Source organism: Panicum virgatum, chromosome 8K (genome assembly GCF_016808335.1).
Source record: "Panicum virgatum strain AP13 chromosome 8K, P.virgatum_v5, whole genome shotgun sequence".
NCBI classification, from domain to species: domain Eukaryota; kingdom Viridiplantae; phylum Streptophyta; class Magnoliopsida; order Poales; family Poaceae; genus Panicum; species Panicum virgatum.
This window is the reverse complement of record NC_053143.1, coordinates 25693907-25707777: the sequence shown is the minus strand read 5'-3', so window position 1 is coordinate 25707777 and position 13871 is coordinate 25693907. Positions and strand designations below refer to the sequence as shown.

At 44.5% G+C, this 13871-nt stretch overlaps 1 long non-coding RNA gene across 1 annotated transcript; it reads left to right on the top strand.

Annotated features, from left to right (window-relative positions):
* The first annotated feature begins 4082 nt into the window (after positions 1-4082).
* LOC120644273 lies at positions 4083-5838 on the top strand. Its single transcript, XR_005663559.1, has 3 exons — positions 4083-4576; positions 4657-4696; positions 4876-5838. It is a non-coding gene; the product is annotated as an uncharacterized LOC120644273 (long non-coding RNA).
* The last annotated feature ends 8033 nt before the right edge of the window (positions 5839-13871 follow it).

Below are 13871 nucleotides of genomic sequence, written 5' to 3'. Positions count from 1 at the left end.
TAGTAACATATAGAAACCATTTTGCAGTACATCTCTTGAGAACCCATTCCTTTTGACAATTGTGTACCCCATAATAAGTCTTAACCACAAAGGAATTACTCCTACTGTCCCATGAAACATATAGGTTCCATGGGCAGCCATCAGCACAATGAGCCTTTACCCTTGTCTTGTCATTCCTTGGCAACTTAATTTCAACCATATTCCTGACACTATACTCAGTGATAGCTTCTCTAACCTTCTGCACAGATGGGAAAACTAGGCCAACATGAAAGGTAGGGTTCTGCATGTCCTCCTTAGTGAAAGATGTAAATCTCAGCCTCACATCACCTTCCCCATCTGATTCTGGAAGGTCTAAACCTTCATCATCAGTGTCCTCCTCCTCAATTCCCTGAGCAGGTCTAGCTACAACCAATATCTTTAGTTTGCTTCCTTTGGCTTTCTTGTTATCTTTAACCACATTCACATGAGAATAGACAAGGTCTTCAAACAGATCTGCATCTCCCTCTTCTATCTCATTATCAGTATCCCATAGCTCATATTCTTTACTGCCACTCTCTGTCTCATTGTCAATAGCTTGATCCACTCTAATGTTCTCCAAATTTGTGTAGAAAACTGGCAACTTTTCTATATGATTCTTCTTTGCAAACTGCACTTTGCATGGGCTGATGACCTTTGGCAATTCAGACACTGGATTTGCAACAACATCATCCCAATTGATTGAATCATACAAATCCTCGTGATCAAAATATACTACCAGATTTTTTACATCCAGTGCACAAGCTGCCATTACATTGGTGTCAGTATCTGAAAGTATAAGATGAAGACTATCTGCTAATGTCTTCCATGGAAGCAGCCAATATATCTTCAAACTTGAATTGTTATGATAGCCTAACTGCTCTGCAAAGTCTGGAAACCACAAAGGAGACCATGTATCTGCCTCTATATAATCAAACCATGACACACTATCATCCACATATAATCTGAGACTTCTAGAACCAACAAAAAAAATAACCATGGTGAATCTCTAATGTGAATTCATCTCTACGATCACCTACAGTAAATAGAACAAATTGATGGAAATTATGCACATTGTAGTCAACAGAAAATTCCCAAAACCTAGAAATTTCACTCAAAATCGGCGGACAAATCTTGCCTTCTACCTCATGTGCATCCTCTAATCCTACCAAATCCGATTACACGAGAATAAAACACATAATAGACTCACCGAACGCAGCCGCTTTCAGCCGCAGTGTCGCCGCCATCGCGACAGGGCAGTGTCGCGGCATCAGTGGCCTGCAGCGCGGGGGCCCTCCTCTCCTCCTTCCCCGGCGTGGAAACCCTGGTCGCTGCTCCTTCCATCCACCCTGGGGCCGCGCCTTCCATCCACCCGGCCGCCGCCCTTCTCGCTCGATGCAGACGAGGAACCGAGCGGACGGGAAAACGGGGGAAGCGAACAGGCGGGGAATGGCATCACGGACGGTGGGGCTGAAAAGAGGGATGCAAACGGTGGAAGGGTGTAATCGCAAAAGTGCAGGGCATCTAATTGGGTTTATGAACTTAAACAACACAGTAACTGTGATTATGGATGTAATTAGTCGTTTTAAGAGTTTGTGGACCGGGATGACACACTTAGACAAGTTTAAGGACCGGATGTGCACTTTACTCTATCTATCCTATTTAATTTAGGATTAAATCTTTCAGTTAACTCGTTTACTATTTAACTAAATACAAGTGTACATGTTTAGCTTAGCAGTGTGTGTGGGTCCCACATAATCAAATGGCAATGGACCCCCCTGCAGGTGGGCCGTGCTTGCTAACAGGGATGACATAAATTTTGTCACAAATGTGGCAATGGAATTGGTTATGACAATTTCTAGTTGGTCTTAGTGACACACAATATATTTTTGTCACTAAATTGTATTGAATCCTACAAAACGTCACAAACAGAATTATTCAATGATGAATAGCTCTGTTGTCATAAGAAAATCGTCATAGAAGGCCATCCGTGTTGTAGTGTGAAGTGGCGTTATGATATCCTCTAAGGACATAGCAACAGGTGCCAAATTGTTGCTATATCCTACTAGGATATTGCAACAACATATAAGTTATTGCCGCAATTGGATATCGTCGCAATATACACTATTGCAACCAAAATATTCCATTGCACTAGTGCTTGATTGCATCAAACCTACGTTGTTGCAAAAAAAAAATATAGCAACCCTCGCTATTGTTATTGCTACGGCCATGGTTGTTGCTTCAAGAACAGATTGCAACGTTGAACGTCGTTCCAACAAGCCTGCTTTATCCCAACTGAATACAATCCGATGCGATGGGCTATTGCCACTCACGTATATGCAACGCCCAGAATTCTTTCCCAACGACCCCATTTTTTGTTGCGTTTCCTTGATATTGCAACGAAAATGGGATTATTGCGACAATTTTGGGGCATCGCACAACGAGCATTTCCTAGTAGTGGCGGTACAATCCATGATACTATATAAGAATTCCCTACCTTCAGCTAGAGTCATAAGGAGAAATGACCCTCTATTGGCAATGTCAAGATAAAAGGCGGAGTGCTTGTCGAGGCTCTCATAAAAGTTGCGAAGAAACAAATATTCGGGTATCGATAGTACAGATCCAAATTCTATCAAACTCAAAAATCTGTACCACACTGCGCTAATGGATTCCCTCTCATTCTGCTGAAAATAGTGGATATCCCTATGTAGAGTAATGATATGGGACAGCAGGAAGAACTCAAGACAAAAGTTGTCTCTAAGCTCATCCCAGTTGTCGTTTACACTGCCTACGGCATACATGTACCATTGTTCAGCCTTCCCCACAAGAGTGAAAGGGAACAATTTCCACTTAAGGGTATCTTGTGTCATGTCTTCAATGGCAAACAATGAACACAGCCACTCAAAATCCAATAGATGGTGGTATGGGTTTTCACTTTCCAACCTAGAGAAGGAAGGCTTCTGAACCAGAGTCATAAGATTGGGAAACAGTTCATAGGCAGATGTGAGAATTATTAGTGTAGAGGGTGGTGGCTCTCGAAACTCCCCCCCGGGGTAGATAGCTGTGGAAAGGATAGCGTATCCATGGGTAGTGGGGGTAAAGGTAGAAGGAAAGAAATGCAAAAGATACAAGGACGACTTGGTAAGAAGAAAAATACAACAACTGTTCTCCGGCAACAACGTTAGAAAGCTTGTTGGGTATTTTAGTGTCACGAATAAATCCGTAAGTGCACGGATACCATTGTAGCTTTCACCCCAGAGTATTCCAAGGGTTATTGAATGCATAAGAAACGTGTGTGTACTAACTTCTATTCTAGTCGGTCCAAGTACACACCAAGATAGGTGGCAAGGGTTGTGAGGATTCCTAAGATAGCAATATAGCTGAGTTAAAAGGTCGATCTCTCGGGCACAGTACTCGCTTTAGACATTGGCTTATACCTGGTCTGCCAGGCGACTCCGGCCAACAGCTCTCTGCTATATCCGAACATGGAGGATTATAGGGGACCAATAGAGTTGTCACCACCTACGGCCTACCTCTAACAAACCATGGGATATAAGGCAAATGAAGAATAACCCTTAGCATAGACACGACGCTTATGCTATAGATTACTACTATAGCCTAACTACATTTTGATCCCCGTAGCAAACTATAACACTTTGTATAAATACAGAGCAACAAACCCGTGAGTAGGACAACTGATCTCACTCAACTACAAGTACTACTAGCAGATACTAAACCAAGTATAATACTAGATATAGGAACCATGTGAGCGTTAAAGAATGTACACTACAAGAAAACAGCCCTATAGATACGTTTTTATTTTAGCGCTTTTTATAACGTGTCAAGCTAAGGACGCTATAGCACCTAGATACGAAATTTGCTATGATTAAAAAAAATGTGTCAAGCTAAGCACGCTATAGCATCTAGATACGAAATTTGCTACGATTAAAAAAACGCGTCAAGGTCATGTGTTTCAGCGCTTGGAGAGGATGGGGAAAAAATCAGTCGCAGGCACATCTCCCCCCTCCACTACTCTGACCCCAAACCCAACCGCCGTCGCCCCCAATCTAAGTGCAGGCACATCTCCCCCCTCCACTACTCTGACCCCAAACCCAACCGCCGTCGCCCCCAATCTAAGTCCCACGCTGCCGCTCCCCAGTGCCGCCTCTTGCCGTCGCTCCTCCCCGGCTCCCTGCGCCGCAACTCCCATCTGCTTCCGTGATGCTATCTTCCCTGGTGCTGCTGCTCGCTGCAATTCATGATCCTCCTTATCTGCATCTAGCACTGCGCATCTTAGGTACCCTGGCGCACCCAAATCAATCCCGCTGGAGGAGCCAGTAATGTTGGATCCAGCGCTTCCACTCGCTCCTCTTCGGCTTCAACGCCACACTCGACACATGGTGATGCCGTGAAAGGCTTCTGAAGTGGTGAAGTATCCTCGACCTGCAGGCCCTCGACCTGGGAGCGTCTCATGAGGATGACACCTTCATTGCGCCCATCTGTGCCGCGGTCTCCGCATGGCTCGCCGCCACCTCATGCAGCTGCGATCCAACTCCAACAGGTTAGGAACACTTCCCCACTGTAGCACATGCAGTGCTGCGATGCTAGACATCTAATTTTCGAATTACATGTGTATGAAAGACAAGAAGTTTCTCCCTGCGTCACTTGGACATTTCATCGAGTACGTATTGGTTCTCTCTTACTCATAGTTTCCTAATTGAATTGCTTTAATCTGACGTCTTGGTTATGATTAAATAACACTAGTCCCATTACAATTTTGCGAGTTCAAATTTTTATATCATTTGTTTCTTGAGTTTTTTTCTGTATCTTCAAATTAAGTTCTTCCTGGTTGTGATGCAGAATCTGAACCCCCTTGATGCTGCTCGTTTCATAATTGGCATAAGATGAAGTGGAGGTAAGTACTTCCCTGCATGACCCTGATTCACTTTTGTTTTTCTTCAGAACTGAGTTTTGACAATCAAATCTCTAATCTTTTATGGCGTCAAAGTTCCAAAATATGTCCTAAGGATAATTTCAAGCTCTAAACTAATGGCAGGTAATCTGTTCCACATGCAAGTGTTCAATTTCATAATATACGTGAGAGATAACATTTTTTTGATAAAAAAAGAACTAATATATATGCTTTTTCCTTACAAGTATAGTTTATACTACCAATTGTATTTGCAATCGTCATGTTAGGTATGCGTGGATGCTCTCATTATAGCTTGGTAAGTCTCATGGTGCAGCCTTTCATGTCAGTATTAATATATGATCCCGATAGCATTACTTACCACCTAATATGACCACTGTACTGTTGTCTTCAGAGAATAGACATCTTGCATCCTTCCAATGCTATTGCTTAATAAACATCTTGCATCCTTCAAATGATACTGTTTATATTTGACCTTTTAGTACAATTTGATCTTGAATCAAAGAGTCCGTTCTATTAAATTGACTATAGCTTAATCTTCAGTGGAAGCCATGATGACTTCTACTGAATGATGCTTGCTATAACCTCATTTACAGGTTAATTGAAGTATTCTAATTTCATCATGTAAATTTGGGTCACCACACATATCCTATATCTTATACACAAATAATTTGTTTGTTTAATATGCAGGATCCTGGGAGACCATGAAAAAAATCCGAAAACTGAAGCAAACATGGACGAGTGAAATACAAATTAGCTGCAAGCATGAAGCTTTTTAAATAGATTTTGATTTTATAAAAATTCGGGGTGATATGTAACATTTTCAGTTTGTTAGATGATTGTTGACTGTATATGCTCTAATATGAAATGAGTATTGGTTCCTGTGAGGTTTCTCTGCTGTGTACTCTGTGGTACTTGAAGTGAAAAAATGGCTGCACATATAAATAGAAACAGCAAAATAATGTCCGTACTGACATCGCAGTCAAACTATATTAGAAATAATAAAGAACAAATTAAAAAATGAAACTTATTAATTAAGTTGCTAGCAACAAAATACAAAATGTTTCTACAAGCTTAGACATGCAATTTATCGTATCTAAAAAGCATATCATGTCTTCTAGATACGCTTAATAAAAATGTATCTACAATTCTTGACACGGTCCGTGTGGAGACGCTACAGACACGTTTTAGTAAAGCGTGTCTACACTCCATTAGACATGAAACAAAGTGTACCTAATCTAGAAATAAAGCGTATCTATAGGGGGTTTTTCTTGTAGTGGTAGCAGTATCCGTAGAGGTACAAGCTGTGAGCAGAGTGCCAACACCTAGACACTTCTCCCGAACTACTCCCTCACTCTCGTAGAGGCACAAATTAGAGAAGAGTGCCGACAAACCGGCACCCCACCTGAGTACCTCTACCCATAACCTTTGCAAGGCAACTCTAAAATCCAGAGAAGACTTGTGTGAGAACTTGATGGATGTATTCAAATGGAGAACCCCTCTCATATTTTAAGGTGGGTGCCATGTCTTGCTCGGCCGATAGTTGCAGCTATGGCTCTTGGAACTGACGTTAGGAGCCAATAGGGAGCCGCCACGTCAAAACTCAAGGTCGGTGTCCAAAATATTCGGTCGGCGGACCGGGTCGGTCGGTCGGGTTCTGACTCCGACTGGGCTCATCTTTAGCTCGGTGACTGCTAGGTGGGTCCTCATCAGTAATCCACATGCAATAGCTCTTGTCTAAGTCGGTAACTTGCTCTAGTGGGCCCATGAATCCATGTGAGGCAGAATGGCGTGCTCTGATTGGTCGACGCCTTTTGCCTTGAATTGAGGAGTGTGTTTCCATCCTCTTGAGGTGTATTTCCTTCCTTATTATACCTGCATACAAATATTTACCAACACTTGAGGAAATAGTTACTAATAAACTCCTACTAGTAGGTCAATGTTCACATTTTATGCATGGGAAAAAGTGTTTTTGCCCCTATTTTGAACATCAATGGTGATTTTACCCCTTCTTTTGAAACTTTGTAATTTTACCCCTGTAACTTTGAAACGAACGAGCTGTTTATCCCTGGTTTGTAATGTCGTTAGGTTTGCTCGGATTAAATAGGAGGAAAAAATTAAAAAAGGAAAAATACATATAGGAAAAGATAGTAGTACCCCTCATCTTATCTTCTTTCACCTCCCGTGAATTGGAGCAGGCGGCGGATGCGGTTTGGAGGGCAGGCAGCAGTGGCACCCTTGGCGCAGCCGTTGCACCCCTCCCCAGGCGCCGTCGCACATTACTTAAAAAAAAAACATTAACCGAGACGGTTTTTGCAATACTTCCTCTCCCCATCCCTATCGCCCTCGCCCTCCCCCTCCCCCTTCCCCTCCCCACCTTTCGCCCCCGCGGCTAGGTGTCATCGTGGACCCTCGGGCCGCCCTCCACTGGAGGGGCCCAGGGAGCACGTGACCCGTCCTCCGATGCGGCGGCGCACAGGCACATGCGCAAGCCCCCCTCCGGCGCCCAGGCGCGCGCCCGGCCCACAGTAGTGCTCCTCCGGCGGGCGGCCCATGGCACAGGCGAGCCGCGGCTGCCCGTGCGCGGGCACTGCTCCGACGAGGATGCCGGTGGCGGGGCCCAACCCTGGCAAAGGCGTTCGTGGAGACCGACTTGGGCACGGCTGCCGCCTTGGACGCGCCTGACTTGGTCGCCGTGTCCTTGTCCTGGATGAACCCGATGGCCACGGACTTGATGTTCTTGAGCTAGTCGCCCTTCTTCTTGCTGCCCGCCACCTTCTCGGCCTTGGGCGGCACTCCTACAGTAGGCGGCGCGGGCTGGTGCTGGCTCGTGCCGCGATGCATCAGCTTCATGATGGGCGTGTTGCCGATGAATTTCTCGAACTCCTCTAGCCCCAGCACGCCGGACTGGGTGCTCGACGGAATGTCCTTGGGCGACAATGACGACGACGACAACCTCCTTGTCATCGTTGTCCCGATTCTTGGCCTCGTTGCCTTTCTTGCCGTCGCTGTCGCTGTCGCCTTTGCGGCCTTTATCCGCTGGGCCTGCCGGCAGTTGCACGATGGGCGGCAGCTCATGTGAAGCCACAACTTGAGGCTTCTCGAGGGGTGCTGTGCTGGCGCCGGCATCGGGCCAAGCCGGCAAGGAACAGACACGACGCAGAGGCTGCGACAGTTGCTTCCCCGAGACCGACGTGCCATCTCGCACGATGAGGTTGCGACCATGGAAGAGCAATTATGATAAGATACAGGGGTAAAAATGCATGGGCAAAGTTGTCCATTTATCCAAAAGTTAACACTGTTACCTGGACTTAACAGACCAGGGGTAAAGCCAGCCTTCGTTTTGAAATTGCAGGCTAAAATCACAAAGATAAAAAAATGAGGACAAAATCACCATTATCCTGCAAAACAAGGCTAGAAACGCTTTTGCCCCTTTATGCATTTATGCTGGAATTGCCGGCCTAAAATTGGTGTTTAGAAGCGGTCAACCACATCCAACTTTGCATTATGGTAGATGCTTATTTGCTCTATACATTCATATTTTTTATTAAAATTTTTATGCACAAATTTAGAGGTAATAAAAATTGGTAGCACGATAATACCTTAATAACCGGTAACACCAATGATGTTCTCGAAACAATAGAAGACATGATATAGCCTTGGTCCATACTTGCTTAATCGGGCTCAAATTATCATCTAGTGGGCACCAGATGGCCCAAGCGAGGTGGGCTTAACCTACTAGTAGCGAGTGTATAATAACAGTCATTTTTCCTCTATATACAAGGCTATAAAAATCCGTGTTGTTTCCTTGGTGCAAAATTTTTTTAAATTAAACAATGTTTCCATTCAAATCGGTGGAAACCAAAATGCTGGCAATCAAGTGCCAGCCCAACCATAGTGGATCTGAAAAAATTAGCTACCAGTTATGTATACTACACCATGTGCGGAGCTGAAGTATCAGCTACAACATTAAACAAAAAAACTTATTAGATGAAGATCGACTGTGTCAAGGACGCCTAATTTATGCATAAATTTGGTGTAACTTCTGTGCATTGACAAAAAGGAAATTCCATGATATAGCGAAACTGTCTCAGGCATCTCATTTAGCTTCCTAATTAGGGAAGTTTGCTGTAACGGAAACATATGACAATTTCAAAAGCAGTTAGTGCTTTAGGCCTTGTTTAGTTCTTTACATGTAAAGTTTTTGAAGCATATGAACACACATTTGAAGTATTAAACGTAGACTAATAACAAAACAAATTACAGATTTCACATGTAAATGTTTACTAGCATCACGTTGTCAAATCATGACGTAATTAGACTCAAAAGATTCGTCTCGCAATTTACACGTGTACTGTGCAATTAATTTTTTATTTTGTTCACATTTAATACTCCATGCATGTGTCCAAACATTCGATGTGATATTTTGTGGCAAAAATTTTTTTAATCTAAACCAAGCTTTAGATACCATCATTGATTTTAAACAATTATTTGCCTTGGCCGTATGTATAGATTATATCTGGAACAAAAAATAATTTTTCACCATTAATTGTTAATTTCAAATATCAGATTATCAGTTTTGTGTAAAAATAACAAAACAAATCATTGTTCTGTTTTTGCAAATGATTGAAATCATTCCATTCACTTTGAAAAAAATAATTCATATGAAAAAATCACTTTAACAATCTCACAAGTTTGTTAGTATCTCCTCAAAGTTTCGTAGTGAAATCCGTGACAATTTCTAAATTGAAATATCTCCTCCAAAAAAAACTAATTTGAAATACCGTGCACTTACGAATGGACAAAGTACACATAGGTAGGTGATATTTGTAGTCCAAAGTTGGGCAACTTGTCATTTACACAACAGAGTTTTGGTATGTTATGTCTCAATTTCAGGTGGGTCAGTGGGTGTCTCTGTCGCAAGAAAGAGGACTGTGAGACCACAACATGGGTTGATCGATGGCTTGGCGGAAACTAAATCTCCGACCACATGATTAGCTCTGGCTTATTGACCCATCGCTCTCAGGTTCGCTTGGCCGGTGGTCGTCGCTTAACCGCTCGGTAACCACGCGTAATGCCCAGGCCGCCGTACGGTGCCAGCCGAAATGTTAGAAGACCTAATCCAGGGGTTCATATTGAAGATTGCTTGTAGTATACAGCAGCTAATCAGCTAATCAGACTTCTGTATTCACTATGATGTAGGACGGAGGAATGCCTGGGCATATTATTTTTCCTTCCCTTTTACACAGAAAAGAAAATGTACAATGTTCAAATTTTCTATAAAAAAATGCGTGTGATGTTCAACTTATATAATGCGGCCCATACAACTTTGAACAGTAGTGGGATATTGAAATAGTACCAAAAAGATTATACATAACTAAATGGTTGTAAAACTAATAGTGATTATAATTTTCAGTCCTCAACACGTAACTTACAGTAATTTAAACTGCTGCGTGGAAACGATTGAGTGATTCTTGACTCCGCAAAACAGTTTGCAGTACATAATCAAGTCCCATATGCATGTTTTTTTTGTCGATTAGACAATACCTGTTCAGAGCATTTCTGCTGGAAATTGGCTAAGTATTAGAAATTTGACACTTTGTGGCAAGCGTTGTTTAGCTTTTAGCAAGAGCTTGCCCCTGTATTTTTTCCAACACCTCTCTTGTCCTGGTTCTTTCCGTAATTTTTTATTAAAACAAAATATACGTTCAAAAAAACTATAATACGCTTTTAATTCTTTTGCTTAAATCAAAATATATCCTATATATTTTGAGTAATTTAGTTCTTTGGCCTAAAAAAGTTAAGCTGTACTTTGGTCCCTTTTCAATTGAACTTGGTTATTTGGTCCAAAATCGAATTTTATTTTAGTTCTTGGCCCTTCCCTTAGTTTGACGAATTACACCATTAGAGTTTATGGACAAAATTACAAGTTTATGGACCAAAAAATGCACCATTAGAGTTTATGGACCAATGTTTTCTAAGTTTATGGACCTAAGTGACACAGATTATAAGTTGATGGACCTAGAAATACATTTTTGGAGTTTGTGGACCTAAATGACACATCCTTACAAGTTGGTGGACCTCTGGTGCATTTTACTCTAAAAGTAACATGTAATGATTCTTTTACCCCTGGCACCAAATGAAGCACTACAACCGCGTATGGGCAACATATAGTAAAGTCATTCAAGCATTTTAGGGTATTTCAGGCTGCCTATTGTCATTAATCTACCAAAATAAGTTTTAGTTTTATTTTAAAACATGAAATTATTATTTTTTCGTATATAATTGCACATGATACCACACTGACAACTCGCCACGTGTTGAGTGGGTGGCTCCTTGTTGTTGCCCTACTCCTTTTGCAGTTTTATGTCGGACCCGGATGGAGACGATCTTCCTGTTCAAAAACGTCCTAAATTCCCCTCCCAATTCTTTAGAGCAGGGATCGGATGGGTCAGTCACCATCAACCGCACGGGCATCGAATCAAAATCAAACTCCACGATAATTTGAAAATTTAAAATACATCCTTTCAAAAAGAAAAAAAAGAAAAAAAATGCTGGGACATCAGTGCTCGTGCGACGCTGATGATTCGAAACGAGGCAGAGATTCTCTTGATAGTTGATACGAGTGGGAGCAATGTACATCTGATTTGAGTAGTGCGCTACTGTGATCGAGAAGAAAAAAAAAATGAACTGAAATCTCCCTGCTTCCCACAAAGTTACTGTACACAAGAATAGCAGAGAGATCGAGATCGAGGACCAGAGATCACGAAGGGATTGAAAGGATTCAGAGATAGCAAGGAATTAACGAGGAAACTAATCCCTATTACCGGTGCTGATTAACCATGGGCAGCGGGTGGAGGCGCTTCAAGGATTGATTCGCTCTCACCACCTCCTCTACAAGAAGAACGTCGCGTCCCGCTCCCTCTCAGCCGCCGCCACGACGTTCCGCTGTCGCTTGAAGCAGCTCACCAAGCGGCACGGAAGTCGAACGCCTTCTGCACTGCCGCGCTGTTGTTGCAGGGCTTGTGCGGCCATGCCCATGGCGCAGGCTCACGTGGGCGTCCAGGAACACCTCTCTCAGCGGGCAGCGGCACACCCCACATGCTTCCACGGTTGCTGCTCCAGCCGTTGCTTTGGCAAGCTCTGCAATCGAGACTTGGCCTCCAACAATTGTGCGCTCCACATGTACCCGGGGCACCCAACGCCGGCCCTCGTGCCGCTGCAGACGCTCTTGGCGGGTCGGCAGCGCGAGGAATGGGGCGGCGCATCAAGGTGTTCACCGCCGTCGCCGGCCGTGGCTTCTCTTCCGTGCACCACTCCACCCGGAGCCAGGACCGCGGCGCTCTCGCTCGCGTGGCCGGTGCCTAGCCCCGCGGCCTCCTGGCTGGCGCGCAGGCCGGTCCTGTGATTTTGGTGGCCCGGGGCGAAATTATAAATAGGGCCCTTATATGGATCATAAATAAAAGTATTAATAGCAAAAATATTTAAACTGGTAAATACATAAAAAATATATTCTAAATATTATCTTAAATTGGCTTCTGCCCATTTTTTTTAACAAATCGTTAGTTGAAAACTACTCCGCCAACTATAGAAGTAACTGATCAACTCAATGGAATCTTATATCTTATATAAAAAACTAATGTTTAATCAATTACCTACCATGCACTTTTGATCACGATTAGTCAAATGTTCAAAGTATTTACTAGCTGATAGGCGCTAAGCATATATATACTGTCAATAAGGCAGTCGCTGTTTGGTCCTCTATCTTAATGCTGACTCCAATTCTGAGAGAAGGAATCAGGAAGGTGTAACACCATAATTTAAATTTCAGCATTTAATAATAAATTTAATTGGCTTTATTTAATTTTCTAAGGTTTATTATGGTTAGCCTTGCATTTAAATTAATTTTCTTTCACAAATAAATAAAATTTATTTAAGTTCAATATGTTTGTGCATACATGCTGGTACATAAGTTTTAATTGTTTGAGTGCATAGGAGTTTGAATTCAAATTTGATTTGAATTCAAATAGTTAGTGTGAGTTAGTTTGAAAAAGAAAAGGAAAAGAAACACAAAACCCAGAAACCAGAAACCGGAATCCAGCCCAAAACCCCAAACCCGGCCGGCCCAGTTTCCCTTCTCCTCTCCCCGCTCGGCCCACCCTCTTCCTGCACGGCCCAACGCGGGCCCAGCTTGCCCTCTCTCCCCGCGCGACCGTGAGCTCGCTCGCCCCGGCCCAGCAGCCCACGCCCGCGCGCGCTTTCCCTTCCGCTGACAACCAGCCCCCACCGGTTAGCCCGTTTCCGCGCGCCCTCCTTGGCTCGCTGACAGAGCTGGCCCGCGCGTCACCCGCTCCTTTCCCGCACGCAGCGCGCTCGCCCGCTCACTCGTTCGCTCGCTGCAGCCCGGTCCCACGTGCCAGCGCCCTCTCCTCCTTTCCTTTTCTTCCTCCTCGCGCAGGGACTCCTCTGCGTTGCTCCGCGTTGCCCGCGCTGCGACCCCGCTGCCCCGTGGACCAACCCCAACCCCGCAGACCCACCGGCCAGCCACATCGCGCCCCCTTCCTTCTAGAACCTTCATCGCCCGAACCGGGATCACGCCGAATCGTCGAGCGATCCGCTTCACCCGTGCACGGATCACGCCCGCGATCTCCGCTGCGTCCACGCCGGGCACGCACGCCGAAACCACCGGCCCTGCCTTTAATTGGCACCTGCAGCCCCCCTGTGCCCCACCTCTCCACGCCATCGCCGCTACCGCACCCCGACCACCCCGCCGCCTTGCTCCGCCGTGCAGAGCACCCCTGCGCCGCTGCGGCCACGCTGCTCCACCGCACCCCAGCCCCACCGGAGCCGCGCAGCAACTCCACCCAGTGCCCAGGACCCTTCCTGAGTGCGCTGCCCCGACCTTGGTCCACACCCGCGCCGTGAT